At 45.2% G+C, this 26559-nt stretch overlaps 1 protein-coding gene across 3 annotated transcripts in view; it reads left to right on the top strand.

Annotated features, from left to right (window-relative positions):
- The window catches only part of ryr2a (ryanodine receptor 2a (cardiac)), a 723597-nt gene that overhangs the window by 234689 nt on the left and 462349 nt on the right, over nucleotides 1-26559 (top strand). The window lies entirely within an intron of this gene.

Genomic DNA, 26559 nt, shown 5'->3' with positions numbered 1-26559 from the left:
AAAATTGGTCCTAGCACAGAACCTTGTGGAACTCCATAATTAACTTTAGTCTGTGAAGAAGATTCCCCATTTACATGAACAAACTGTAATCTATTAGACAAATATGATTCAAACCACCGCAGCGCAATGCCTTTAATACCTATGACATGCTCTAATCTCTGTAATAAAATTTTATGGTCAACAGTATCAAAAGCAGCACTGAGGTCCAACAGAACAAGCACAGAGATAAGTCCACTGTCCGAAGCCATAAGAAGATCATTTGTAACCTTCACTAATGCTGTTTCTGTACTATGATGAATTCTAAAACCTGACTGAAACTCTTCAAATAGACCATTCCTCTGCAGGTGATCAGTTAGCTGTTTTACAACTACCCTCTCAAGAATCTTTGAGAGAAAAGGAAGGTTGGAGATTGGCCTATAATTAGCTAAGATAGCTGGGTCAAGTGATGGCTTTTTAAGTAATGGTTTAATTACTGCCACCTTAAAGGCCTGTGGTACATAACCAACTAACAAAGATAGATTGATCATATTTAAGATTGAAGCATTAAATAATGGTAGGACTTCCTTGAGCAGCCTGGCAGGAATGGGGTCTAATAAGCATGTTGATGGTTTGGATGAAGTAACTAATGAAAATAACTCAGACAGAACAATCGGAGAGAAAGAGTCTAACCAAATACCGGCATCACTGAAAGCAGCCAAAGATAACGATACATCTTTGGGATGGTTATGAGTAATTTTTTCTCTAATAGTCAAAATTTTGTTAGCAAAGAAAGTCATGAAGTCATTACTAGTTAAAGTTAATGGAATACTCAGCTCAATAGAGCTCTGACTCTTTGTCAGCCTGGCTACAGTGCTGAAAAGAAACCTGGGGTTGTTCTTATTTTCTTCAATTAGTGATGAGTAGAAAGATGTCCTAGCTTCACGAAGGGCTTTCTTATAGAGCAACAAACTCTTTTTCCAGGCTAAGTGAAGATCTTCTAAATTAGTGAGACGCCATTTCCTCTCCAACTTACGGGTTATCTGCTTTAAGCTACGAGTTTGTGAGTTATACCACGGAGTCAGACACTTCTGATTTAAAGCTCTCTTTTTCAGAGGAGCTACAGCATCCAAAGTTGTCTTCAATGAGGATGTAAAACTATTGACAAGATACTCTAACTCCCTTACAGAGTTTAGGTAGCTACTCTGCTCTGTGTTGGTATATGACATTAGAGAACATAAAGAAGGAATCATATCCTTAAACCTAGTTACAGCGCTTTCTGAAAGACTTCTAGTGTAATGAAACTTATTCCCCACTGCAGGGTAGTCCATCAGGGTAAATGTAAATGTTATTAAAAAATGATCAGACAAAAGGGAGTTTTCAGGGAATACTGTTAAGTCTTCTATTTCCATACCATAAGTCAGAACAAGATCTAAAATATGATTAAAGTGGTGGGTGGACTCATTTACTTTTTGAGCAAAGCCGATAGAGTCTAATAATAGATTAAATGCAGTGTTGAGGCTGTCATTCTCAGCATCTGTGTGGATGTTAAAATCGCCCACTATAATTATCTTATCTGAGCTAAGCACTAAGTCAGACAAAAGGTCTGAAAATTCACAGAGAAACTCACAGTAACGACCAGGTGGACGATAGATAATAACAAATAAAACTGGTTTTTGGGACTTCCAATTTGGATGGACAAGACTAAGAGACAAGCTTTCAAATGAATTAAAGCTCTGTCTAGGTTTTTGATTAATTAATAAGCTGGAATGGAAGATTGCTGCTAATCCTCCGCCCCGGCCCGTGCTACGAGCATTCTGACAGTTAGTGTGACTCGGGGGTGTTGACTCATTTAAACTAACATATTCATCCTGCTGTAACCAAGTTTCTGTTAGGCAGAATAAATCAATACGTTGATCAATTATTATATCATTTACCAACAGGGACTTAGAAGAAAGAGACCTAATGTTTAATAGACCACATTTAACTGTTTTAGTCTGTGGTGCAATTGAAGGTGCTATATTATTTTTTCTTTTTGAATTTTTATGCTTAAATAGATTTTTGCTAGTTATTGGTGGTCTGGGAGCAGGCACCGTCTCTACGGGGATGGGGTAATAGGGGGATGGCAGGGGGAGAGAAGCTGCAGAGAGGTGTATAAGACCACAGCTCTGCCTCCTGGTCCCAACGCTAGACAGTCACAGTTTGGAGGATCCCAAAAAATTGGCCAGATTTCTAGAAATGAGAGCTGCTCCCTCTAAAGTGGGATGGATGCCGTCTCTCCTAACAAGACCAGGTTTTCCCCAGAAGCTTTGCCAATTATCAATGAAGCCCACCTCATTTTTTGGACACCACTCAGACAGCCAGCAATTCAAGGAGAACATGCGGCTAAACATGTCACTCCCGGTCTGATTGGGGAGGGGCCCAGAGAAAACAACAGAGTCCGACATTGTTTTTGCAAAGTTACACACCGATTCAATAATGAGTCCACGTTTCAAATTGTTTTTGGAAATCATGGACATCGTGTCCTCCAGACAAAAGAGGAAAAAGACCATCCAGATTGTTACCAGCCCAAGGTTCAAAAGCCAGCATCTGTGATGGTATGGGGGTGTGTTAGTCCCCATGCCATGGGCAGCTTACACATCTGTGATGGCACCATCAATACTGAAAGGTACATCCAGGTTTTGGAGCAACACATGCTGCCATCCAAGCAACATCTTTTTCAGGGACGTCCCTGCTTATTTCAGTAAGACAATGCCAAGCCACATTCTGCATGTGTTACAACAGCGTGGCTTTGTAGTAAAAGAGTGCGGGTACTAGACTGGCCTGTCTGCAGATCAGACCTGTCACCCATTGAAAATGTATGGCACATTATGAAGCGCAAAATATGACAACGGAGACCCCGGACTGTTGAACAACTGAAGTCGTACATCAAGCAAGACTGACTGTACAATAACACTGTGAAATAACCACATGCAATATTATGTCCACAAATCATGTGCAATAACAACTCGTTTACAAATCCCAGCACCAGTGCCACCTTATCACATCTAAATTCCACTTCACATATTATATACAATAAGATGCTCCTATTCTATTCAGTTCCAATCATGTTTATATATGCATATGTACTTATGTATGTACGTATGTATATATATATTGTGAGGAAAATAAGTATTTGAACACCCTGTGATTGCAAGTTCTCCCACTTAGAATCCATGGAGGGGTCTGAAATTTTCATCTTAGGTGCATGTCCACTGTGAGAGACATAATCTAAAAAAAAAAAAAACTGGAAATCACAATGTATGATTTTTTAATAATTTGTATGTCACTGCAGCAAATACGTATTTGAATACCTGTGAAAATCAATGTTAATATTTGGTACAGCAGTTTGCAATTACAGAGGTCAAACGTTTACTGTAGTTTTTCACCAGGATTGCACACACTGCAGCAGGGATTTTGGTCCACTCCTCCATACAGATCTTCTCTAGATCTTTCAGGTTTAGAGTTTCAACTCCCTCCAAAGATTTTCTATTGAGTTCAGGTCTGGAGACTGGCCAGGCCACTCCAGGACCTTGAAATGCTTCTTACGGAGCCCGTCCTTAGTTGCCCTGGCTGTGTGTTTGGGGTCATTGTCATGCTGGAAGACCCAGCCATGACCCATCTTCAATGCTCTTACTGAGGGAAGGAGGTTGTTTGCCAAAATCTCGCAATACATGACCCCATCCATTCTCCCTTCAATACGGTGCAGTCGTCCTGTCCCCTTTGCAGAAGAGCACTCCCACAGTATGATGTTTACACCCCCCATGCTTCACGGTTGGGATGGTTTTCTTGGGGTTGTTCTCATCCTCTAAACATGATAAGTGGAGTTGATTCCAAAAAGCTCTATTCTGGTCTCATCTGACCACATGACCTTCTCCCATGCCTCCTCTGGATCATCCAGATGGTCACTGGTGAACTTCAAACTGGCCTGGGCATGTGCTGGTTTGAGCAGGGGGACCTTGCTGCCCTGCAGGATTTTAAACCATAACAGCATCATGTGTTACTAATGTAATCTTTGTGACTGTGGTCCCAGCTATGTGTGTGTGTGTGTGTGTGTGTGTGTGTGTGTGTGTGTGTGTGTGTGTGTGTATATATATATCTATATTGTTATGTGTCGGACGCAGCTCGGAGAACCGACCAGCGTTTGAAGGACCCAGTATGAAATAAGCAGAGCACGGTACAAAGGCTAACTGAATTTAATACATAACAGTGAAAATATAATAACAAAAAGGTGCGGCCTGGCGTGGTGCGCTCCCAGCAGCGCTAACGGTCCGGAGCCAGAAGCTGTTTCAGACCCAAGGACCCCGCCGACACCCCCCAGGTGGCCGCAACAACCGAGTCTGTGAAAGAAGGAACCATTATGTGAGTCCACACTCTACACACAGAACACTTAAAGGTGTACAAACAGCAAACACTTCCTGGCTTGATTACTGATCAGCTTCCAAACCTGCAGGCATGGAACATCCAGTTCACAAAACTCCACCGCAGTGGAAGCTGATACATGACTAACAAACAGCTCAATACAATAAGGTGTGAGGGACACCACATTTACTGACTGTATAACTGTTAGTCACAAAATCTAACGTACCTCAGGAAGTGTGCTGACGAGCGTGAGACCTCACCCCCTCCTCTTTCACAGACTGTGCATCAAACCTGGACGTTCTCAGCATCCGCTGTTGATGAGATGGCTCCCAAGACGACGATCTCACCCGTCTGGTCACAAGGTCGAGTCTCTGGCAAATACACACTGTGCACTCCAGTCTTAAATGCCAACATGTTCCAATCCATCCAGATGCACCACAGCTGTGAGTCCTGACGAGTTGCAGGTGATCAGGGTGAGGTCCTGACAGCCTCAGCAACACAGCCACTCAGTCCCAAATGCACGCCACCTGGGAGGAAACCAAAAGACAAACAAACCGGCAGCCAGGCCCCCCCAGCCATATAACATATATATATATATATATATATATATATATATATATATATATATATTCTCTTTTTACCTCATTTTCTTATTTTATTGTATTGTTACAAGTATTATTATTGTTTATCCTTGCACACGCTGTTTGATGCACATTTTCCTCTACTCGCACCCATCTTGTGTGTCTTTTTAAGCGCTAACGTAACGTGAATTTCTCCACTGTGAGATCAGTAAGGTCTTATCTTAAGTTCTTGTAAGCTCCTGATAACTGCTACATAGTAAAATCACTAGTGTTAAATTAACACTAACTCTGACCAGAGTGGGACCATATGTACACTGGCAGTGTTAGTTTTACACTGGTGATTTTAATGTGTACCTTCCTGCCCTTATTGGACTATGGCAATGTTGTCTACAGTCCTTGACCCCGCTGTCCCATTGTGCCCTGAGATCCATCACTGGTTGGAGCCGCCTTACCCAACACTGTGAGTTGTATGCCAAAATGGGCATGCCCTCTTTGTTTGTCAGGTGTTATACACACTGGATGATTCTGGTTTACAATACTCTTATTGGTCTGGTTCCGACCTGCTTATCCAATTTACATCAGAAATCCAAAAGCTCTGTACTCGAATGACATCTTATGTTTTCGTATACTTTGTGTCCGCATTGATGTGGGAAAGAATGTCATTAGTTTTTCATCTCCCTCTGATTGAATGTTCTCCAGTATGAACTGAAACTGCCCAGACTGACTTCCTTGAACACTTTCCAGACCATTTTACGAGATGGCGAATGGGATTCTGCATATTTTATTTATCACCAGTGTTCTCATGTTGATGTAAACCTGTCCATTATTACATGTCCTGCTGCCTTTCTTGGCCAGGTTACCCTTGTAAAAGAGGTTTTGATCTCAATGTAATTTCTGTGTGGTTAATTAAAGGTTATCATTATTCATTTATCTTCAACCACTTTTCCGGGTTCAGGTCGCAGGGGCAACAGCTCCAGCAGGGGACCCCAGACATCCCTTACCCATGCCACATTGACCACCTCTGACTGGGGGATCCCGAGGAGTTCCCAGGCCAGTGTGGAGATATAATCTCTCCACCTAGTCCTGGGTCTTCCCTGGGATCTCCTCCTAGATGGACGTGTCTGGAAAACCTCCCTTGGGAGGCACCCAGGAGGCATCCTTACCAGAAGCCCGAACCACCTCAACTGGCTCCTTTCAATGCGAAGAAGCAGCTACTCTACACTGAGCTCCCCACAGATGACCGAACTTCTCACCCTATCTCTAAGGGGGACACCAGCCACCCTCCTGAGGAAGCTCATTTTGGCCGCTTGTACCTGCAGTTTACTTCTTTCGGTGATGACCCAACCCTCTTGACCATAGGTGAGAGTAGGAACGAAGATTGACCAGTAGGTCGAGAGCTTTGCCTTTTGGCTCAGCTCCCTTTTTGTCACTACAGTATGGTAGAGCGAATGCAATACCACCCCTTCTGCACCGATTCTCCGGCCAATCTCATGCTCCATCGTCCCCTCACTCATGAACAAGACCCCGATGTACTTTAACTCCTTCACTTGGGGCAAGGCCGTATTCTCTTCCCGGAGTAGGCAATCCATCAGTTTCCTGCTGAGAACCATGGCCTCAGATTTAGAGGTGCTGATCCTCATCCCAGCCGCTTCATACTCTGCTGCGAACCCATCCAGTGAGTGTTGGAGGTCATCGGCTGACGAAGCCAACAGGACCACATCATCTGCAAAAAGCAGTGATGAGACCCTGAGCCCACCAAACCAGAAACTCTCCTCCCCCCGACTATGCCTCGATAACCTGTCCATGAATGTCACAAACAGGATTAATGACAAAGCACAGCCCTGGCGGAGGCCAGCTTCCACCGGAAACGGGTTTGACTTACTGCCGAGCACCCGAACACAGCTCTCGCTTTGCGAGTACAGAGATTGGATGGCCCTGAGAAGGGACCCCCTCACTCCATACTCCCGTAGCACCTCCCACAGTGTCTCCCGGGATACTCGATCATACACCTTCTCCAAGTCCACAAAACACATGTAGACTCGGTGGGCATACTCCCAGGCATCCTCCAGGGTCCTTGTGAGAGTAAAGAGCTGGTCGGTTTTTCCACGACCAGGACACTACCCGCATTGTTCCTCTTCAATCAGAGGTTCGACTATCGGCTGAACCCTCCTTTCCAGCACCCTGGAGTAGACTTTACCAGGGAGGCTGAGTAGTGTTATGCCCCTGTAGTTGGCACACACTCTCTGTTCCCCCTTTTTGAAATTTTGGGACCACCACCCCAGTTTGCCATTCCTTAGGCACTGTCCCAGACCTCAACGCAATGTTGAAGAGATGTCTCATCCAAGACAACCCCTCCACACGCAGAGCCTTCAGCATTTCTGGACGGATATCAACAATGCCCGGGGCCTTGCCACTGCAGAGTTGTTTGACTACCTCAGTGACTTTCACCAGGGAAACTGATGAAAATCCTCCATCAGCTTCCAGCTCTGCCCCTACTATAGAGGTCTGATGCAGGAGTTCATCAAAGTGTTGCTTCCAGCCTTGGATTACATCCTCAGTTGAGGTCAAGAGAATCCCATCCTTACTGTAGACAGCTTGGATGGTTCCCCATTTTCCCCTCCTGAGTTGCCTCATGGTCCACCAGAATCACCTTGGTGCCGACCGAAGGTCCTTCTTCATGGATGCTCCGAACTCCTCCCACACCCACTGCTTTTCCTCCCCCACAGCAGAGACTGCTGCCCTTCGGGCCTGTTGGTACCTTGCAACTGCCTCTGGAGTCCTCCGAGATAACAAATCCCGGAAGGACTCCTTCAGTCGGACAGCTTCCCTGACCACTGGTGTATACCACGGTGTTCGAGGGTTGCCAGCCCTTGAGGCATCTAAGACTTTCAGGCCACAGCTCCCTGCTGCAGCTTCAGCAGTGGAAGCTTTGAACTTTGCATTCTGGTTCAATGTCCCCAACCTTCACAGGGATGCTTGAGAAGCTCTGCCAGAGGTGTGAGTTGAAGATCTGTCTGACAGTGGGCTCCTCCAGACATTCCCAATTCACCCGCACTATCCATTTGGGCTTTCCAGGTCTGTCCAAAGTCCTCCCCCACCCTCTGATTCAACTCATCACCAGATGGTGATCAGTTGACAGCTCTGTCCCTCTCTTCACCTGAGTGTCCAGAACATGTGGCCTCAAATCAGATGATACGATCAGAAAATCAATCATCAATCTTTGGCCTAGGGTTCTTTTGTAGCAGCTACACTTATGAGCATCCTTATGTTTGAACATGGTGTTCGTTATGGACAGTCCGTGACTGGCACAGAAGTCCAATAACAAGCGAACATTCAGGTTTAGATCAGGGAGGATGTTTCTCCCAATTACACCTCTCCAGGTGTCTCTGTCATTGCCACATGTGTGTTGAAGTCCCCCAGCAGAACAATGGAGTCCCCCACCAGAGCCCCATACAGAACTCCATTCAGGGACTCCAAGAAGGCCGGATACTCCAAAATGCTGTTCAGTGCATACGCAGAAACAGCAGTCAGAGTTTTCCCCCTTGCCACCTGAAGACGCAGGGAGGCGACCCTATCGTCTACTGGAGTAAACTCCAGCGTAGCGGTGCTCAGCCCGGGACTCGTGAGTACCCCCACAACCGCCCGGCGCCTCACCCCCTGGGCAACTCCAGAGAAGAATAAGGTCCAATCCCTATTAAGGAGAGTGGTTCCAGAGCCAAAGCTGTGCATGGAGGCGAGGCCCACCAGATCTAACTGGTATCACTTCACCTCCCACACAAGCTCCGACTCCTTCCCCCACAGCGAGGTGACGTTGCACACCCCCAGAGCTAACCCCTGCCACCCTGGTCTGGTCCATCGAGGCCCTCAACTTTCACTGCCACCCAAGGGACAATACACCCGACACCAGCGGTCCCCCTTGCGGGTGGTGACAAACACTGACTGTCCGCGGACAGTTACAACAAATATCCTTCCCTCAGGAAGAGCATTGAAGATGGGTCGTGGCTGGGTCTTCCAGCATGACAATGATCTGAAAATACATCCAGGGCAAAGATAGGTGCACCAAGCTTGTGGCATCATATGCAAGAAGACTTGAGGCTGTAATTGCTGCCAAAGGTGCATCAACAAAGTATTGAGCAAAGGATGTGAATACTTTTCACATCCCACGCTAGGAGGTAATGGTCTAGTGGTTAAAGTGTTAGGCTTGAGACCAGAAGATCCTCAGTTCAAATCCCTGCCTGACTGGAAAACCACTAAGGGCCCTTGGGCAAGCTCCTTAATCCCCTATTGCTCCTGGTGTGTAGTGAGGGCCATGTATGGCAGCACCCTGACATCGGGGTGAATATGAGGCATAATTGTAAAGCACTTTGAGCATCTGATGCAGATGGAAAAGCGCTATATAAATGCAGTCCATTTACCATTTACTTATGTACATGTGATTTCTTTTTTTTTCTTTCTTTTTTTTTAAAAAAGAAACATTTTTCATATTGTCATTATGGGGTGTTGTGAGTAGAATTTTGAGGGGAAAATGAACTGTCTGCAGCCAGGTACAACAAACACCGACTGCCTGCAGACAATTACAGCAAAAACACTGACTGTCTTCGGACAGTTACAACAAACACTGACTGTGTTGTGTTGACATCTGTTTCTGGGGTTTTATTAGTTTTTGTGTCTTGTCTGTCCTCTGTGAGTCTGCCTGCTTTTGTCCTAACCTTTGTGTGTACGGGTGTGGTACTTGTTTCCTTGCTGCCTGCATGGATGTGTCTGACTGCTCTTCCCCTCTGCTGATGTGCGTGTGTGTGTTTGTGGTGTGCATGTTTACCTCCGTTCATCCTCCTCATCTGATGTTGGCATCGTGTCAGTCCTGTCTATCATCTTATGTGTGTGTCTCTGTCTCATCTTGTGGGGGCATGTCCCTCTTGTCTGCGGTAGGTGTGTCTGTTTGTCACGCTCTCTGTCAGTTATGTACACCCCCGAGTCACACTAACTGTCAGAATGCTCGTAGCACGGGCCAGGGCGGAGGATTAGCAGCAATCTTCCATTCCAGCTTATTAATTAATCAAAAACCTAGACAGAGCTTTAATTCATTTGAAAGCTTGTATCTTAGTCTTGTCCATCCAAATTGGAAGTCCCAAAAACCAGTTTTATTTGTTATTATCTATCGTCCACCTGGTCGTTACTGTGAGTTTCTCTGTGAATTTTCAGACCTTTTGTCTGACTTAGTGCTTAGCTCAGATAAGATAATTATAGTGGGCGACTTTAACATCCACACAGATGCTGAGAATGACAGCCTCAACACTGCATTTAATCTATTATTAGACTCTATCGGCTTTGCTCAAAAAGTAAATGAGTCCACCCACCACTTTAATCATATTTTAGATCTTGTTCTGACTTATGGTATGGAAATAGAAGACTTAACAGTATTCCCTGAAAACTCCCTTTTGTCTGATCATTTTTAATAACATTTACATTTACCCTGATGGACTACCCTGCAGTGGGGAATAAGTTTCATTACACTAGAAGTCTTTCAGAAAGCGCTGTAACTAGGTTTAGGATATGATTCCTTCTTTATGTTCTCTAATGTCATATACCAACACAGAGCAGAGTAGCTACCTAAACTCTGTAAGGGAGTTAGAGTATCTTGTCAATAGTTTTACATCCTCATTGAAGACAACTTTGGATGCTGTAGCTCCTCTGAAAAAGAGAGCTTTAAATCAGAAGTGTCTGACTCCGTGGTATAACTCACAAACTCGTAGCTTAAAGCAGATAACCCGTAAGTTGGAGAGGAAATGGCGTCTCACTAATTTAGAAGATCTTCACTTAGCCTGGAAAAGAGTTTGTTGCTCTATAAGAAAGCCCTTCGTGAAGCTAGGACATCTTTCTACTCATCACTAATTGAAGAAAATAAGAACAACCCCAGGTTTCTTTTCAGCACTGTAGCCAGGCTGACAAAGAGTCAGAGCTCTATTGAGCTGAGTATTCCATTAACTTTAACTAGTAATGACTTCATGACTTTCTTTGCTAACAAAATTTTGACTATTAGAGAAAAATTACTCATAACCATCCCAAAGATGTATCGTTATCTTTGGCTGCTTTCAGTGATGCCGGTATTTGGTTAGACTCTTTCTCTCCGATTGTTCTGTCTGAGTTATTTTCATTAGTTACTTCATCCAAACCATCAACATGCTTATTAGACCCCATTCCTGCCAGGCTGCTCAAGGAAGTCCTACCATTATTTAATGCTTCAATCTTAAATATGATCAATCTATCTTTGTTAGTTGGTTATGTACCACAGGCCTTTAAGGTGGCAGTAATTAAACCATTACTTAAAAAGCCATCACTTGACCCAGCTATCTTAGCTAATTATAGGCCAATCTCCCACTTCCTTTTCTCTCAAAGATTCTTGAGAGGGTAGTTGTAAAACAGCTAACTGATCACCTGCAGAGGAATGGTCTATTTGAAGAGTTTCAGTCAGGTTTTAGAATTCATCATAGTACAGAAACAGCATTAGTGAAGGTTACAAATGATCTTCTTATGGCTTCGGACAGTGGACTTATCTCTGTGCTTGTTCTGTTGGACCTCAGTGCTGCTTTTGATACTGTTGACCATAAAATTTTATTACAGAGATTAGAGCATGTCATAGGTATTAAAGGCATTGCGCTGCGGTGGTTTGAATCATATTTGTCTAATAGATTACAGTTTGTTCATGTAAATGGGGAATCTTCTTCACAGACTAAAGTTAATTATGGAGTTCCACAAGGTTCTGTGCTAGGACCAATTTTATTCACTTTATACATGCTTCCCTTGGGCAGTATTATTAGACGGTATTGCTTAAATTTTCATTGTTACGCAGATGATACCCAGCTTTATCTATCCATGAAGCCAGAGGATACGCACCAATAGCTAAACTGCAGGATTGTCTTACAGACATAAAGACATGGATGACCTCTAATTTCCTGCTTTTAAACTCAGATAAAACTGAAGTTATTGTACTTGGCCCCACAAATCTTAGAAGCATGGTGTCTAACCAGATCGTTACTCTGGATGGCATTTCCCTGATCTCTGGTAATACTGTGAGAAATCTTGGAGTTATTTTTGATCAGGATATGTCATTCAAAGCGCATATTAAACAAATATGTAGGACTGCCTTTTTGCATTTACGCAATATCTCTAAAATCAGAAAGGTCTTGTCTCAGAGTGATGCTGAAAAACTAATTCATGCATTTGTTTCCTCTAGGCTGGACTATTGTAATTCATTATTATCAGGTTGTCCTAAAAGTTCCCTAAAAAGCCTTCAGTTGGTTCAGAATGCTGCAGCTAGAGTACTGACGGGGACTAGCAGGAGAGAGCATATCTCACCGTGTTGGCCTCCCTTCATTGGCTTCCTGTTAATGCTAGAATAGAATTTAAAATTCTTCTTCTTACTTATAAGGTTTTGAATAATCAGGTCCCATCTTATCTTAGGGACCTCATAGTACCATATTACCCCATTAGAGCGCTTCGCTCTCAGACTGCGGGCTTACTTGTAGTTCCTAGGGTTTGTAAGAGTAGAATGGGAGGCAGAGCCTTCAGCTTTCAGGCTCCTCTCCTGTGGAACCAGCTCCCAATTCAGATCAGGGAGACAGATACCCTCTCTACTTTTAAGATTAGGCTTAAAACTTTCCTTTTCGCTAAGGCTTATAGTTAGGGCTGGATCGGGTGACCCTGGACCATCCCTTGGTTATGTTGCTTTAGACGTAGACTGTGTTTCATAATTATTGTATGGCCTTGCCTTGCAATGTGGAGCGCCTTGGGGCAACTGTTTGTTGTGATTTGGCGCTATACAAGAAAAAAGTTGATTGATTGATTGATTGATAGTCACCTGTCATCTGGTGTAGTCATTATCTGGAGTTTACGTATATGTGTACATATAAATGTTTGGCTGTAGTGCTGTGCACCTGTTGTGTTGTCTGTCACGTCCTCCACCCTTCCGCTGTGTCACGTGAGTCTGAAGTCTGCTTATGTCCCTTCCTGTTTTCCGTATGGAATACACCTCCCCCGGTTTGTCTTGGCTTTATGTTGTCATTTTGTTATTCTTGGTTCTTTGTCGGTTTTGTAGTCCAGGTTGATTAATGTATTTTTATGTACTTAAACGTTTGTTGATGTTTCATCCGTGGTTGTGTTTTATTGTCTGCGTGGAATTGATTTTAGTCCGCATGTCGGGTTGTTAATTTCCAATCTTGGGGTTACTCACTGTTATCTCTATGAGATGCCTTAGTTCTGCTGTCCCTTTCTATTTAGTTTAGGTCATTACATGTTTGCTTTGATTTCTCCAGCTGCCACTTTATCCCAGGTGTTACTCATTCATCAGTTTATTTAAACCTCCTCCGTTTGTTCCTTCCTTGGGGTTCCATTATTTGTTCATCTTTGCTCATGAGAGGTGGTATGTATTACGCTGGGCTTTTGTTGTTGGGTTTTTTAGTATTTTCTTGTCAGCTTTTGTATTCACTTTATTCCTTTGGGCTTAAGTATTTCGGTCTTTTGCTTTCACTCCTGAAGTCGCTGGTTTTTACCCCTCACCCTGCGCTCAGGGTTGAATTGTATTTTGGTTGAAACCTTCCCAGCCTCTGTTATCTTTTGAATTCCACACCCCTGTAGGGTTAAGACTGCATTTTTGTTATATCCTTCCCCTCACCTGTTTTTGTGATTTTTACACACTATCTGATGTTTAAATCTCGGCTGTTTTGTAACTTACCTCTTGGTCGTGACTGTCCTGCCTATTGGGATTCTACTCCGCCTAGTCCTGACTCCAAACCATAACAGACTGCCTGCCGACGGTGGCCACAAACACAGACTGCCTGCCGACGGTGGCCACAAACACAGACTGCCTGCCGACGGTGGCCACAAACACAGACTGCCTGCCGACGGTGGCCACAAACACAGACTGCCTGCCGACGGTGGCCACAAACACAGACTGCCTGCCGACGGTGGCCACAAACACTGACTGCCTCGATGCCTTCTTCATATGACATCATCTGATCTTTGAAAGCAAAATACACAAAAGCTAACAGGTCAACTTTGTCACAGAAACACTTTAACGGTTGTCTCCTGTGAAGAGATCACGTTCATTTGAGGTTCCATCCACAAATAATCCAAACTGTTAACTTAATTACTTCTTGTGTGAATGATTAAATACAGGATAGTCCTAAGTGATCTTTCTTTTAGGATATAATTAAATGGACTAAATTAATTTTCCCTCAAAATTCTACTCACAACATAATTCACACTGCCATCTACTGGATGGCAGTGTGAATACCAATTGGCAGACATTTGCTGTAATCACTTGAACAGAATTTTCAGTTTTCAAATTGCCTTTTTATTTTTACAAATGAAAAAAAAAAACCCTGACATATATAACGGTCGTTTTGACCGTTGGGGTTTTTCTGTAATTATTGTATGGCTTTTGCCTTGCAATATAAAGCGCCTTGGGGCAACTGTTGTTGTGATTTGGTGCTATATAAATAAAATTGATTTGATTTGACTTGATATTTACAATACATATTTATTTGTAAAAACCAACAGCTCTAGGCAATGCTAAAACCTTCTAAATTAGTGCATTACTTCACTTCACTTTGTAAAAACGACAGAAGTGATGTTAATTTTGATAACCTGTCTGGAATTAGTTTGTTTAAAATTTTATCCATAAATCAAAACTACCTTGCTGTGCATGACTACCCCGACACGTCTGCAAGACTGTATGGCTGTGAAAATAAATTATCTTTTTTTCTTCTTTCTCTCTGGTAGCCAGCTCTCCTCTGCTGGCAGAAGATTGAGCTCTAACTCTCATAGCTGTCTGTCTGTTCGAAAACACGTAACAGGCAGGAACTAAAATATATGATTTCAGGCTATAGAAATGTTTAAACTGTTAAGCTTTATTCTCTATGCCCACAAAAAGATACTAGCAGTCTAAAGGTTATTGGAACTAAATTTAGTGTAAGTTAATTAGTCCGCTGATGGTTTTCAAAGTTAGTTGAAAAGCTAATCAGGTAACAAAAAAGTTAGCTTCGCTAATTAGCGGTTAGCAGAACTGTGCCCACCACTGTGTTTGAGTGTATATATGTGTTAATGTCAGGTGATTATTATTATTATTTTTTGCCTTGATGACCTGCTGCAGGGACTTCCCGTCTGCTGCAGAGCACCCTGTGTATCATAACGAGATGCCATGGGTAACGATGCTCTAGATGGCAACACAATAGAAGGTTGTCAGCAGTTTTTGATTGCAGTTGCAGATTGCTTTTCCCGAGTAATCTCAGGAAAAATACAGTATTCACCCGTCACAGGGCTCAGGGCCGAGCATCAGGCCACTGAAGAGATTCTCTTCAGGCAGTGCTTAACTGCATGAGTGTGGATGGACTTACACTTCTTAAAATTAAATGAAAACAAAACAGAGGTTGTCCTATTTGGTCACCCTGCGCTGGTTCAGGCCCTTGCCAGCACTTTAGGCCCACAAACATGTTTCATAGGATACCACGTTAGGAATCTTGGTGTTATTATTGATGGTGCATTTAAATGAGAAAAACATGTTAGCTCACTGGTCAAGTTTAGCTTTTTTAGCTGAGGCTTCTATCCAAAGTTAAATCTTATTTAAGCCAGAAAGATCTTGAAAACGTGATTTATGCTTTTATTATGTCTCGCTTACATTATTGCAACTCCTTGTATGTTGGCATTGACCAGTCAGAGCTTAACTGCCTACATCTTGTGGAGAATGCAGCAGCTTGTCTCCTAACTGGGACAAAGAAGCGTGAGAACATAACTCCGGTGCTTTAAGATAAGATTAGATGAGATATACTTTATTGATCTCACAGTGGAGAAATTACGTTTACACTCCAGTTACCTCAGACAGCAATTAAATCAAATCAAATCAATTTTATTTATATAGTGCCAAATCACAACAAACAGTTGCCCCAAGGCGCTTTATATTGTAAGGCAAAGCCAAACAATAATTACAGAAAAACCCAACGGTCAAACGACCCCCTATGAGCAAGCACTTGGCGACAGTGGGAAGGAAAAACTCCCTTTTAACAGGAAGAAACTTCCAGCAGAACCAGGCTCAGGGAGTGGCAGTCTTCTGCTGGGACTGGTTGGGGCTGAGGGGAGAGAATCAGGAAAAAGACATGCTGTGGAAGAGAGCAGAGATCAGTCCACCACTGATTAAAAGCAGAGTGGTGCATACAGAGCAAAAGAGTTGAATAAAAAGAAACACTCAGTGCATCATGGGAACCCCCCAGCAGTCTAAGTCTATAGCAGCATGACTAAGGGATGGTTCAGTGTCACCTGATCCAGCCCTAACTATAAGCTTTAGCAAAAAGGAAAGTTTTAAGCTTAATCTTAAATGTAGAGAGGGTGTCTGTTCCCTAATCCGAATTGGAAGCTGGTTCCACAGGAGAGGAGCCTGAAAGCTGAAGGCTCTGCCTCCCATTCTACTCTTACAAACCCTAGGAACTACAAGTAAGCCTGCAGTCTGAGAGCGAAGCCCTCTATTGGGGTGATATGGTACTATGAGGTCCCTAAGATAAGATGGGATCTGATTATTCAAAACCTTATAAGTAAGAAGAAGAATTTTAAATTATATTCTGGAATTAACAGGGAGCCAATGAAGAGAAGCCAATATGGGTGAACTATGCTCTCTCCTTCTAGTCCCCGTCAGTACTCTAGCTGCAGCATTTTGAATTAACTGAAGGCTTTTCAGGGAACTTTTAGGACAATCTGATAATAATGAATTACAATAGTCCAGCCTAGAAGAAATAAATGCATGAATTAGCTTTTCAGCATCACTCTGAGACAAGACCTTTCTAATTTTAGAGATATTGCGCAAATGCAAAAAAGCAGTCCTACATATTTGCTTAATATGTTGTGAAAGTGAAATGACACGGACCCACAACATGGGGCGTAAATGAACGGACAATGGAAATGCCAAAATATAACAATTTAATGTTGTGAAATGTGCACAACGGAATACAGATGCTGCTTTTAGATAACAGTCAATTAAATCACAGGCGGCATGTGGGTAGGCTCGAGGATAGGAGACGCCTGTCCAGAGAAGAGCCGGGCCCCACACGGCTTCCACTGCCAACAGAGACCTGCAACACACTGGAGCCGCCAAGTCCTGAGTCCCCAGGTGGCCACTGCCTCCAGCTGTCAGATCTGGTACTGCTGGCGGGAAGAACAAACAGGTTATGGTGGGTGTGTGATCACCCAGCAAACAGTCAGCAAAATCACAGTTCCTTCCTGAGGGAATAGTCCTCCACTCCCAGGTAGCAGGAAAACTGAGTACGTGCAGTGCCTAATGTAATACTTAGGAAATTGAGGAGTGGAAACACCAGCTCCTCCAAATTCCCACAAAACCAGCTCCAAGCTGTAAGTATACAGAAGGTTACGACTGCAAAGAGTTCAGAACCAAATATGTGCGTACGGCACAGAAACGGCTGAGAGGTTTACCTGTCGGGTAAGCTGATTTCTCGGCAGGGAGGTGGAGTTGCTGCCTGGCTTTTATGGGAAGGTTGGATGATGAATAGATGAGTGACAGCTGTCACTACCGGTGTTCCTGGGAGGTGGCTGCGCCCTCTGGTGCCTGAAGCCCGCCGTTCAGGCAGGGCGCCCTCTGGTGTTGGGCCAGCAGTACCTCCTCTTCAGCAGCCCACACAACATAATATGCGCATTGAAGGACATATCCTGATCAAAAATGACTCCAAGATTTCTCACAGTATTACTGGAGGTCAGGATAATGCCATCCAGAGTAAGGATCTGGTTAGACACCATGTTTCTAAGATTTATGAGGCCAAGTACAATAACTTCAGTTTTATCTGAATTTAAAAGCAGGAAATTAGAGGTCATCCATGTCTTTATGTCTGAAAGACATTCTTCCAGTTTAACTAATTGGTGTGTGTCCTCTGGCTTCATGGATAGATAAAGCTGGGTATCATCTGCGTAACAATGAAAATTTAAGCAATGCTTTCTAATAATACTGCCTAAGCATGTATAAAGTGAATAAAATCGGTCCTAGCACAGAACCTTGTGGAACTTCATAATTAACCTTAGTCCGTGAAGAAGACTCCCCATTTACATGAACAAATTGTAATCTATTAGATAAATATGATTCAAACCATTGCAGCGCAGTGCCTTTAATACCTATGGCATGCTCTAATCTCTGTAATAAAATTTTATGGTCAACAGTATCAAAAGCAGCACTGAAGTCTAACAGGATGAGCACAGAGATGAGTCCACTGTCTGAGGCCATAAGAAGATCATTTGTAACCTTCACTAATGCTGTTTCTGTACTATGATGAATTCTGAAACCTGACTGAAACTCTTCAAATAGACCATTCCTCTGCAGATGATCAGTTAGCTGTTTTACAACTACCCTTTCAAGAATTTTTGAGAGAAAAGGAAGGTTGGAGATTGGCCTATAATTAGCTAAGATAGCTGGGTCAAGTGATGGCTTTTTAAGTAATGGTTTTAATTACTGCCACCTTAAAAGCCTGTGGTACATAGCCAACTAATAAAGAAAGATTGATCATATTTAAGATCGAAGCATTAATTAATGGTAGGGCTTCCTTGAGCAGCCTGGTAGGAATGGGGTCTAATAGACATGTTGATGATTTGGAGGAAGTAACTAATGAAAATAACTCAGACAGAACAATCAGAGAGAAAGAGTCTAACCAAATACCAGCATTACTGAAAGCAGCCAAACATAAAGATATGTCTTTGGGATGGTTATGAATAATTTTTTCTCTAATAGTTAAAATTTTATTTGCAAAGAAAGTCATGAAGTCATTACTAGTTAAAGTTAAAGGAATACTCGGCTCAATAGAGCTCTGACTCTTTGTCAGCCTGGCTACAGTGCTGAAAAGAAACCTGGAATTGTTCTTATGTTCTTCAATTAGTGATGAATAGTAAGATGTCCTAACTTTACAAGGGCTTTTTTAATAGAGCAACAGACTCTTTTTCCAAGATCTTCTAAATTAGTGAGACGCCATTTCCTCTCCAGCTTACGGGTTATCTGCTTTAAGCTGCGAGTTTGTGGGTTATACCACGGAGTCAGGCACTTCTGATTTAAGGCTCTCTTTTTCAGAGGAGCTACAGCATCCAAAGTTGTGCTCACTGAGGATGTAAAGCTGTTGACGAGATAATCTATCTCACTCACAGAGTTTAGGTAGCTACTCTGCACTGTGTTGGTATATGGCATTGAAGAACATAACAAAGAAGGAATCATATCCTTAAACCTAGTTACAGCGCTTTCAGAAAGAATTCTACTGTAATGAAACTTATTCCCCACTGCTGGGTAGTCCATTAAAGTAAATGTAAATGTTATTAAGAAATGATCAGACAAAAAGGGGTTTTCAGGGAATACTGTTAAGTCTTCAATTTCTATGCCATATGTCAAAACAAGATCTAAAGTGTAGTTAAAGTGGTGGGTGGGCTCATTTACATTTTGAGCGAAGCCAACTGAGTCTAATAGATTAAATGCATTAGTCCACCATTATTACTTGTTTACCGTAATAACGGCACACATCAGAATTAAAGGCACCACATACACATTTTACATTGTTTATGTGCACTAAGTTTGAAGAAGTCCGTTATCCGAATTGAGGCAAGTGGGTGAAGGCCACGCAGCAACCCTGAGATGCGCCGCCATCAGCTTTGGGGGGGTGTGGGCTTGCAGCTAAAACTGCACTGTCCCCGCCGAAGGGAGAAGGAGTGAGGTTAGCGGCGCCGGAAAGGTTGTGTGTTGATGGGGGGAGGAGGGGGTGGGGGGAGGGAATGGAGCATACTTCAGTCCTGTGAAAAGCAGTTCATTGTCTTGTGAGATGTGATAAGAAACAGCCAATGTTCCCCAGGCCAAAACAAATCCCTCTGCAGGAAAAACAGTCGGGCAATTTGACCTTCAGGCTTGATAAGCCTGTAATGTTATGGTTACAGCAGTGAAAAACACTTTTAACAGTTCCACTTGAATAACCAAATCCCAATTATGAATTAAGAATATTCCCAATTATGAATTAAGAATATTCATCGGCCTCTGAAATCTTCAGCTTCAACTGCAAGGTACGCATCTGCTCCAAGATGTCATCCAATTTGTGTCTGAGTTCAAGAGTCATTGCAATCTGAGAATGCATTGCCTTGCCAACCTTGTTAATCATGACGGACAAGCAAGGGGCCGTAGTTCTTGATGCCGCTGTTGTTGTGTGTTGGGGGGTTTGGCTGGATGTTTTTGTGTTGTTTTCTTTTCTTTGCTCTCCAGGTGGTATGCAAACTGGTTTTTGTCTGTGGAGAAGGTGCTGGCAGAAGAGTCCTTCACCCTCATCAGCATGATTTGCAGCACCTGTGGATGATGCTCACGTGCAACCTTAAAGACTTTCAGCTGAAGCAGATAATGAGATGGCGTTCTGCATTTAAGCCATGAGTGATTCAAGCAGAATTGCCGGGAACTCGACCTTGTGACGTTCGTTTGTGAGACGCTGAGGACTGCGCCTGGGTTTGACACATCGTGCCTGTGAAGGAGGACGGGTGAGGGACACATGCTGTCAGCACACATCAGAGGTGATTGATTGTCTGAATAAGTGTTAATAGTAATTTGGTATTTTGTTACGCAGTATATTTGAACATTGATGAGAATTGTGCAGCTCGCTTCTCACGGCCGTGGCGTGCGGACTGATGATCCTGCACCTGTTGTGAGAAGCTGCTCATTTACATAAAGCTTAAATTCAGACCTGAATGTGTTGCTGATAGTGTGTGCCTTTGAAGGATATTAGTTGTAGCTGTTGACTTACCTCACCTCTTCTATCCTTCACAGAGTCTGTTTGTCGTGTCCACCTCAGGGGTGTTTGGCGGTGAATGTGAGTCCAGAAGCACCGGGCTTCGATCCCTTTGGGCGCTGGAGAGCGCGCCGTCCTTCACTCCGCCAGATAAACGCACTTTTATGTTGTACACTGAGTATTGCACAAGAAGGGGAAAATAAACTTGTTTTGTTTTTTCTGGAACCGCTTTCAGGTTATTTAGCGCTGGGTTCAGTCAGACGCAGGTCCGCTCCTCAACCCGCGTCGACTCATAACAGCCGTCTTGCCAATTTTCCGGTAGATCAGGGCAGCATATAAGCCAGAAAGTACCAGCCCTGCTACCATGAGGCCAAAAATGAATAAATCCTGGATGTCCTCAACGGAGAAAAGCGCCAAGCATACAACACGCCAAGACCCCCAGGAGTTGAGGACATAGCCCGCAGGATACGTTCCATCTGGGCAGGTAGGATGCCCTGGTCCTGACCTTCTTGTAGAAAAAAAGGTGTCAATAGCGTTCAGAGACCAGCTGATCAATTCCATGGTTAATCCAGTAGTAGTCCAATAGATCCAGAATCCAATATAATTTGAGGAATTCACAGTCTGGTGAAGTAGGGACTTGAAGGTTAAAAGCAGAGAACAGAGATAAGGGAGAGTGGAGGAGATGCGACCGCCGTCATCGGAGTCCCAAGCTGAAAACACCGACTCCACACCTTTCCTTCCTCACCTTTCTTCCCTTCACTGGCTTCCGGTTAAGTACGGGATTGATTTTAAGATTCTTTTATTTGTTTTTAAGTCTCTGAATGGGCTGGCCCCAGAATATTTGTCTGACCTTATTAAATTGCACTAGCCCGGTGAGTCAGATGCTTTGGGACATTCCTCGATCCTTTGTAAAAATTAGAGGAGATTGAGCCTTTATGGTTATGGCTCTCATTGTTGTGGCCAGCCTGTTGTGTGGGCCGCTGAAGAGGAGGTACTGCTGGCCCACCACCACCAGATGGCGCCCTGCTTGGAGTGCGGGCTTCAAGCACGAGAGGGTGCCGGAGCCACCAGCTGTCACTCGGCCAACTCATCACCATCTCCATAAAGGCCGGACTGCGACTCCACCTCCTCGCCGAGAAATCAACTACCAATCAGGTAATTTTCTCTGCTGAACAAAAACATTGTGTACTAGTCTGAACTTCTTTTGCAGCCGTTATCCTGTGGTGTTTGCCTTATCTGTGGGATTGGCGTTTGGTGTGATCAGCGACGGCTTCGCTTTACACTCCAACCAGATAAGTGGTTAGACAGGAGCTGCACGAGTGTGTGATTGGAGGTGGAGGTTCTCCCTCCTTTACTGAATACAGACTGTGGGATTACTGAGTGTGCGACCTCACACTCATCTGGACTGTCTCTGTTCTCTGCCAGCAGTACCGGGTCTGACTGCTGAAGACAGCGGCCACCTGGGGCGCAGGGCTTGGCGGCTCCGGTGTTCTTCAGCTCCGTTGGCGGTGGAAGCTGTGTGGATCCGGCTTTTCTCTCGCCAGGCGTCTTCTGTCGTCGAGCCTGCCCACACGTCACCTGGTGTATGATTGACAGTCACTGTATTGTTATTGTCTGTACATTGTTGTGTGATTCACAACATTAAATTGTTACTTTTTGGCTTATCCATTGTCTGTTCATTAACGCCCCCTGTTGTGGGTCCGTGTCACGACACTTTCACAACAGGATTTCTCGGCCACCTCGTCATGGATCCCGAGGGGCATCAACCATCGCTTGAACAGCCAATGGAAGAGCGGGGTGCACAGGCGCCAGCAGGAGGCGTGTTGGGTGAGCTGCAGCACATCTTAACCGCCTTTACTGCTCGGTTGGACTTAATTACCGAGCAGAGCAGTGTTCTCAATCGTAGGATGGAGGCTCTCACCGCCCAGGTGGAAGCGCGTGCTCAGGGCGCTGCTGCAGCACCTTCTCCTGCTGACCGTGTGCCAGAAACAGACATTCCGCTGGTCATTCAACGAACCCCCACACCTTCCCCTGAAGCATACATAAGTCCTCCGGAGCCGTACGGAGGCTGTGTGGAGACGTGCGCGGACTTCTTGATGCAGTGCTTGCTCGTCTTTTCACAGCGTCCCGTCATGTACGCAGCAGACGCCAGCCGGGTGGCTTATGTGATCAATTTGCTTCGAGGAGAGGCACGCGCCTGGGCTACGGCGCTTTGGGAGCAGAATTCACGGCTCCTAACGGTTTATACTGAGTTTGTGAGGGAGTTCCGACAGGTGTTCGACCACCCTCATAGAGGCGAGACCGCTTCAAGTGTACTGCTGTCGATACGGCAGGGGCGTCGGAGCGCAGCGAAGTATGCAGTCGACTTCCGCATCGCGGCAGCGCGAGCCGGCTGGAATGCTGTTGCGCTCCGCGCCGCCTTTGTAAACGGACTGTCTCTGGTCCTTAAGGAGCACCTGGTGGCGAAGGACGAGCCGCGGGATTTAGATGGGCTTATCGACCTGGTTATACGGTTAGACAACCGATTAACGGAACACCGACGGGAACGAGACGAGGGGCGTGGCCAGGCACAAGCCGTCCCTCTTCCTCCCGGGTCCGAAAGGAAGCCGACTTCCCCACGCTCCACTGCCAGGGCTCTCCACGTGACAACAGCTCCCCCTGCTGACGTTGCTATGGAAACGAGCAGGGCCAAAAAACGATCAGATCAGAGACAAAGGAGGCTGATCCGTGGAGAGTGTTTTCTCTGCAGCTCTACCGAGCACATACAGAGAGAATGCCCCAAACGGTCAAAACAACAGCACTCGTCCTTAGAGACTGGGCTAAGGGTGGGTCACAACACCCACGTGGGGAAACCCCGACGATCTGCACGAATCCGAGTCACGAGTGGGGATCTAACCCTTCACGCCCCAGCACTGTTGGACACGGGGTCGGAGGGGAATCTGCTGGATAGCAGATGGGCAAAGGAGGTTGGGCTCCCTCTAGTGGCCTTACCGTCACCATTGTTGGTGCGGGCGCTAGATGGCACCCTTCTTCCACTAATCACACACCAGACACAGCCAGTGACATTGGTGGTGTCTGGGAATCACAGGGAGGAGATTGTGTTTTATGTAACACCTTCTACCTCCCGAGTGATTTTGGGTTTTCCATGGGTGTTAAAACACAATCCCCGGATTGATTGGCTGTCTGGGGTTGTGGTTCAGTGGAGCGAAACCTGCCACCGGGAGTGTTTAGGATCCTCGGTTCCACCCAGTGTGACTGCTAAGGAGGAGGTTTCAGTCCCCCCCAATCTGACGGCGGTGCCGGCCGAGTACCACGACCTTGCTGACGTCTTCAGCAAGGATCTGGCGCTCACGCTGCCCCCGCACCGTCCGTACGATTGTGCCATTGATTTGATACCGGGCGCTGAGTACCCGTCCAGCAGGCTGTACAACCTCTCACGTCCGGAACGCGAATCAATGGAGACCTACATCCGGGACTCGTTAGCTGCCGGGTTGATCCGGAACTCCACCTCCCCGATGGGTGCTGGTTTCTTTTTTGTGGGCAAGAAGGACGGCGGACTCCGTCCATGTATTAATTACAGAGGGCTGAATGAGATCACGGTTCGCAACCGATACCCGTTACCTCTGTTGGATTCAGTGTTCACGCCCCTGCATGGAGCCCAAATTTTCACGAAATTGGATCTTAGGAATGCTTATCACCTGGTTCGGATCCGGGAGGGAGACGAGTGGAAGACGGCATTTAACACCCCGTTAGGTCACTTTGAGTACCTGGTCATGCCGTTCGGCCTCACCAATGCGCCCGCGACTTTCCAAGCATTGGTTACTGACATCTTGCGGGACTTCCTGCATCGGTTTGTCTTCGTATATCTAAACGATATACTCATCTTTTCTCCGGATCCTGAGACCCATGTCAAGCATGTATGTCAGGTCCTACAGCGGTTGTTGGAGAACTGGCTGTTTGTGAAGGGCGAGAAGTGTGAGTTCCACCGCACTTCTTTGTCCTTCTTGGGGTTCATCATCTCCTCCAACTCCGTCGCCCCTGATCCGGCCAGGGTTGCGGCGGTGAGAGATTGGCCCCAACCAACGAACCGTAGGAAACTACAACAGTTCCTCGGTTTTGCAAATTTCTACCGGAGGTTCATCAAGGGCTACAGTCAGGTAGTTAGCCCCCTGACAGCCCTGACCTCCACAAAAGTCCCCTTCACCTGGTCGGATCAGTGCGAAGCCGCGTTTAGGGAGTTGAAACGCCGGTTCTCGACTGCACCGGTTCTGGTGCAGCCCGATCCCAAGCGCCAGTTTGTTGTTGAAGTGGATGCCTCTGACTCAGGGATAGGAGCCGTGCTGTCCCAGAGCGGGGAGTCCGACAAGGTTCTCCATCCTTGTGCCTACTTTTCCCGCAGGTTGACCCCAGCTGAACGGAACTATGACGTCGGCAATCGGGAACTTCTTGCGGTGAAGGAGGCTCTTGAGGAGTGGAGACACCTGTTGGAGGGAGCATCGGTACCATTTACAGTTTTCACGGACCATCGGAACCTGGAGTACATCCGGACCGCGAAGCGTCTGAACCCCAGGCAAGCCCACTGGTCGCTGTTCTTCGGGCGTTTTGACTTCCGGATCACCTACCGGTGTGGATCCGGCTTTTCTCTCGCCAGGCGTCTTCTATCGTCGAGCCTGCCCACACGTCACCTGGTGTATGATTGACAGTCACTGTATTGTTATTGTCTGTACATCGTTGTGTGATTCACAACATTAAATTGTTACTTTTTGGCTTATCCATTGTCCGTTCATTAACGCCCCCTGTTGTGGGTCCGTGTCACGACACTTTCACAACACAGCCTTTTGTCTGCCTCTCTCCTCTTCTCTTTTAACCTCTTGTGTGTAGTTTGTCTGTTTTCCCTCCACGTGGCGTGCTGCAGAGCTGAGGAACACTTGCTGTTTATCAAAGACATGCACCTGACATTCATGAGCGGCTAATCAGCAGCAGGCTACTTAAACCCAAGCTTTCAGCTCATTCCCTGCCAGATTCTACTATGATCTATGCCAGATCCTTGACCTCGTCATTTCTGCCACTTCCAAGTGCTCTGACATCTGACCTTTCTGCAAGCTCATTTCAAGTTCCTGTTCTCGGCTCTGTGCATCCCACCTGGCCCCCGCTCCAGGTCCATATACTCTAGGATTTCAGTTCTCTTTCAAGATTGGCTCAGGAACCTGCAGCTCCCTAATTTCTTTCCTATTTTATTGTAAAGCACTTTGGCAGGCCATTGGCTGTGTAAATGTGTTATATAACTATAGCTGACATTGACATTCCCTTTTTTGAAGAAAGTTGGTTAAGTGCCCACCTGAAATTCAATTAAATTACAAGCAACACATTTAATGAACAAGAAAAGGTCAAAACATGTACACAAACAGGTGTCATTCGTGATTTATTTTTTATTTAATAATACATACATACATTGTATATACATTCAATGAAACGTGTCCCCTGCATTTAATCCATCATTACAGTTAGACACAATCCAACCACTAGGAGCAGTGGGCAGCCACAGTCCGGCACCTGGTGACCAACTCCAGATATGGAGATGCTCCCTTGGTCAGGGGCAGAGAAAGGAGCAGACACTAAATAAGCACGTTTTTTGATTGTGGAGGAAACTGGAGTACCTGGAGGAAACCCACATAGACATGGGGAGAACATGCAAACTCCACACTGAAAGGGTGGGAAGCGATCCTACAACCTTCTTGCTGTGAGGCGTCAGTGCTAACCTCTAAGCCACCGTGCCAGGCTTTCATTTGTGATGAAATCAGGCCTTTTATTGA

Source organism: Thalassophryne amazonica, chromosome 18 (genome assembly GCF_902500255.1).
Source record: "Thalassophryne amazonica chromosome 18, fThaAma1.1, whole genome shotgun sequence".
Lineage (NCBI taxonomy): Eukaryota > Metazoa > Chordata > Actinopteri > Batrachoidiformes > Batrachoididae > Thalassophryne > Thalassophryne amazonica.
The sequence above is the reverse complement of the archived record's forward strand: the minus strand, read 5'-3'. Positions and strand labels throughout refer to the sequence as shown.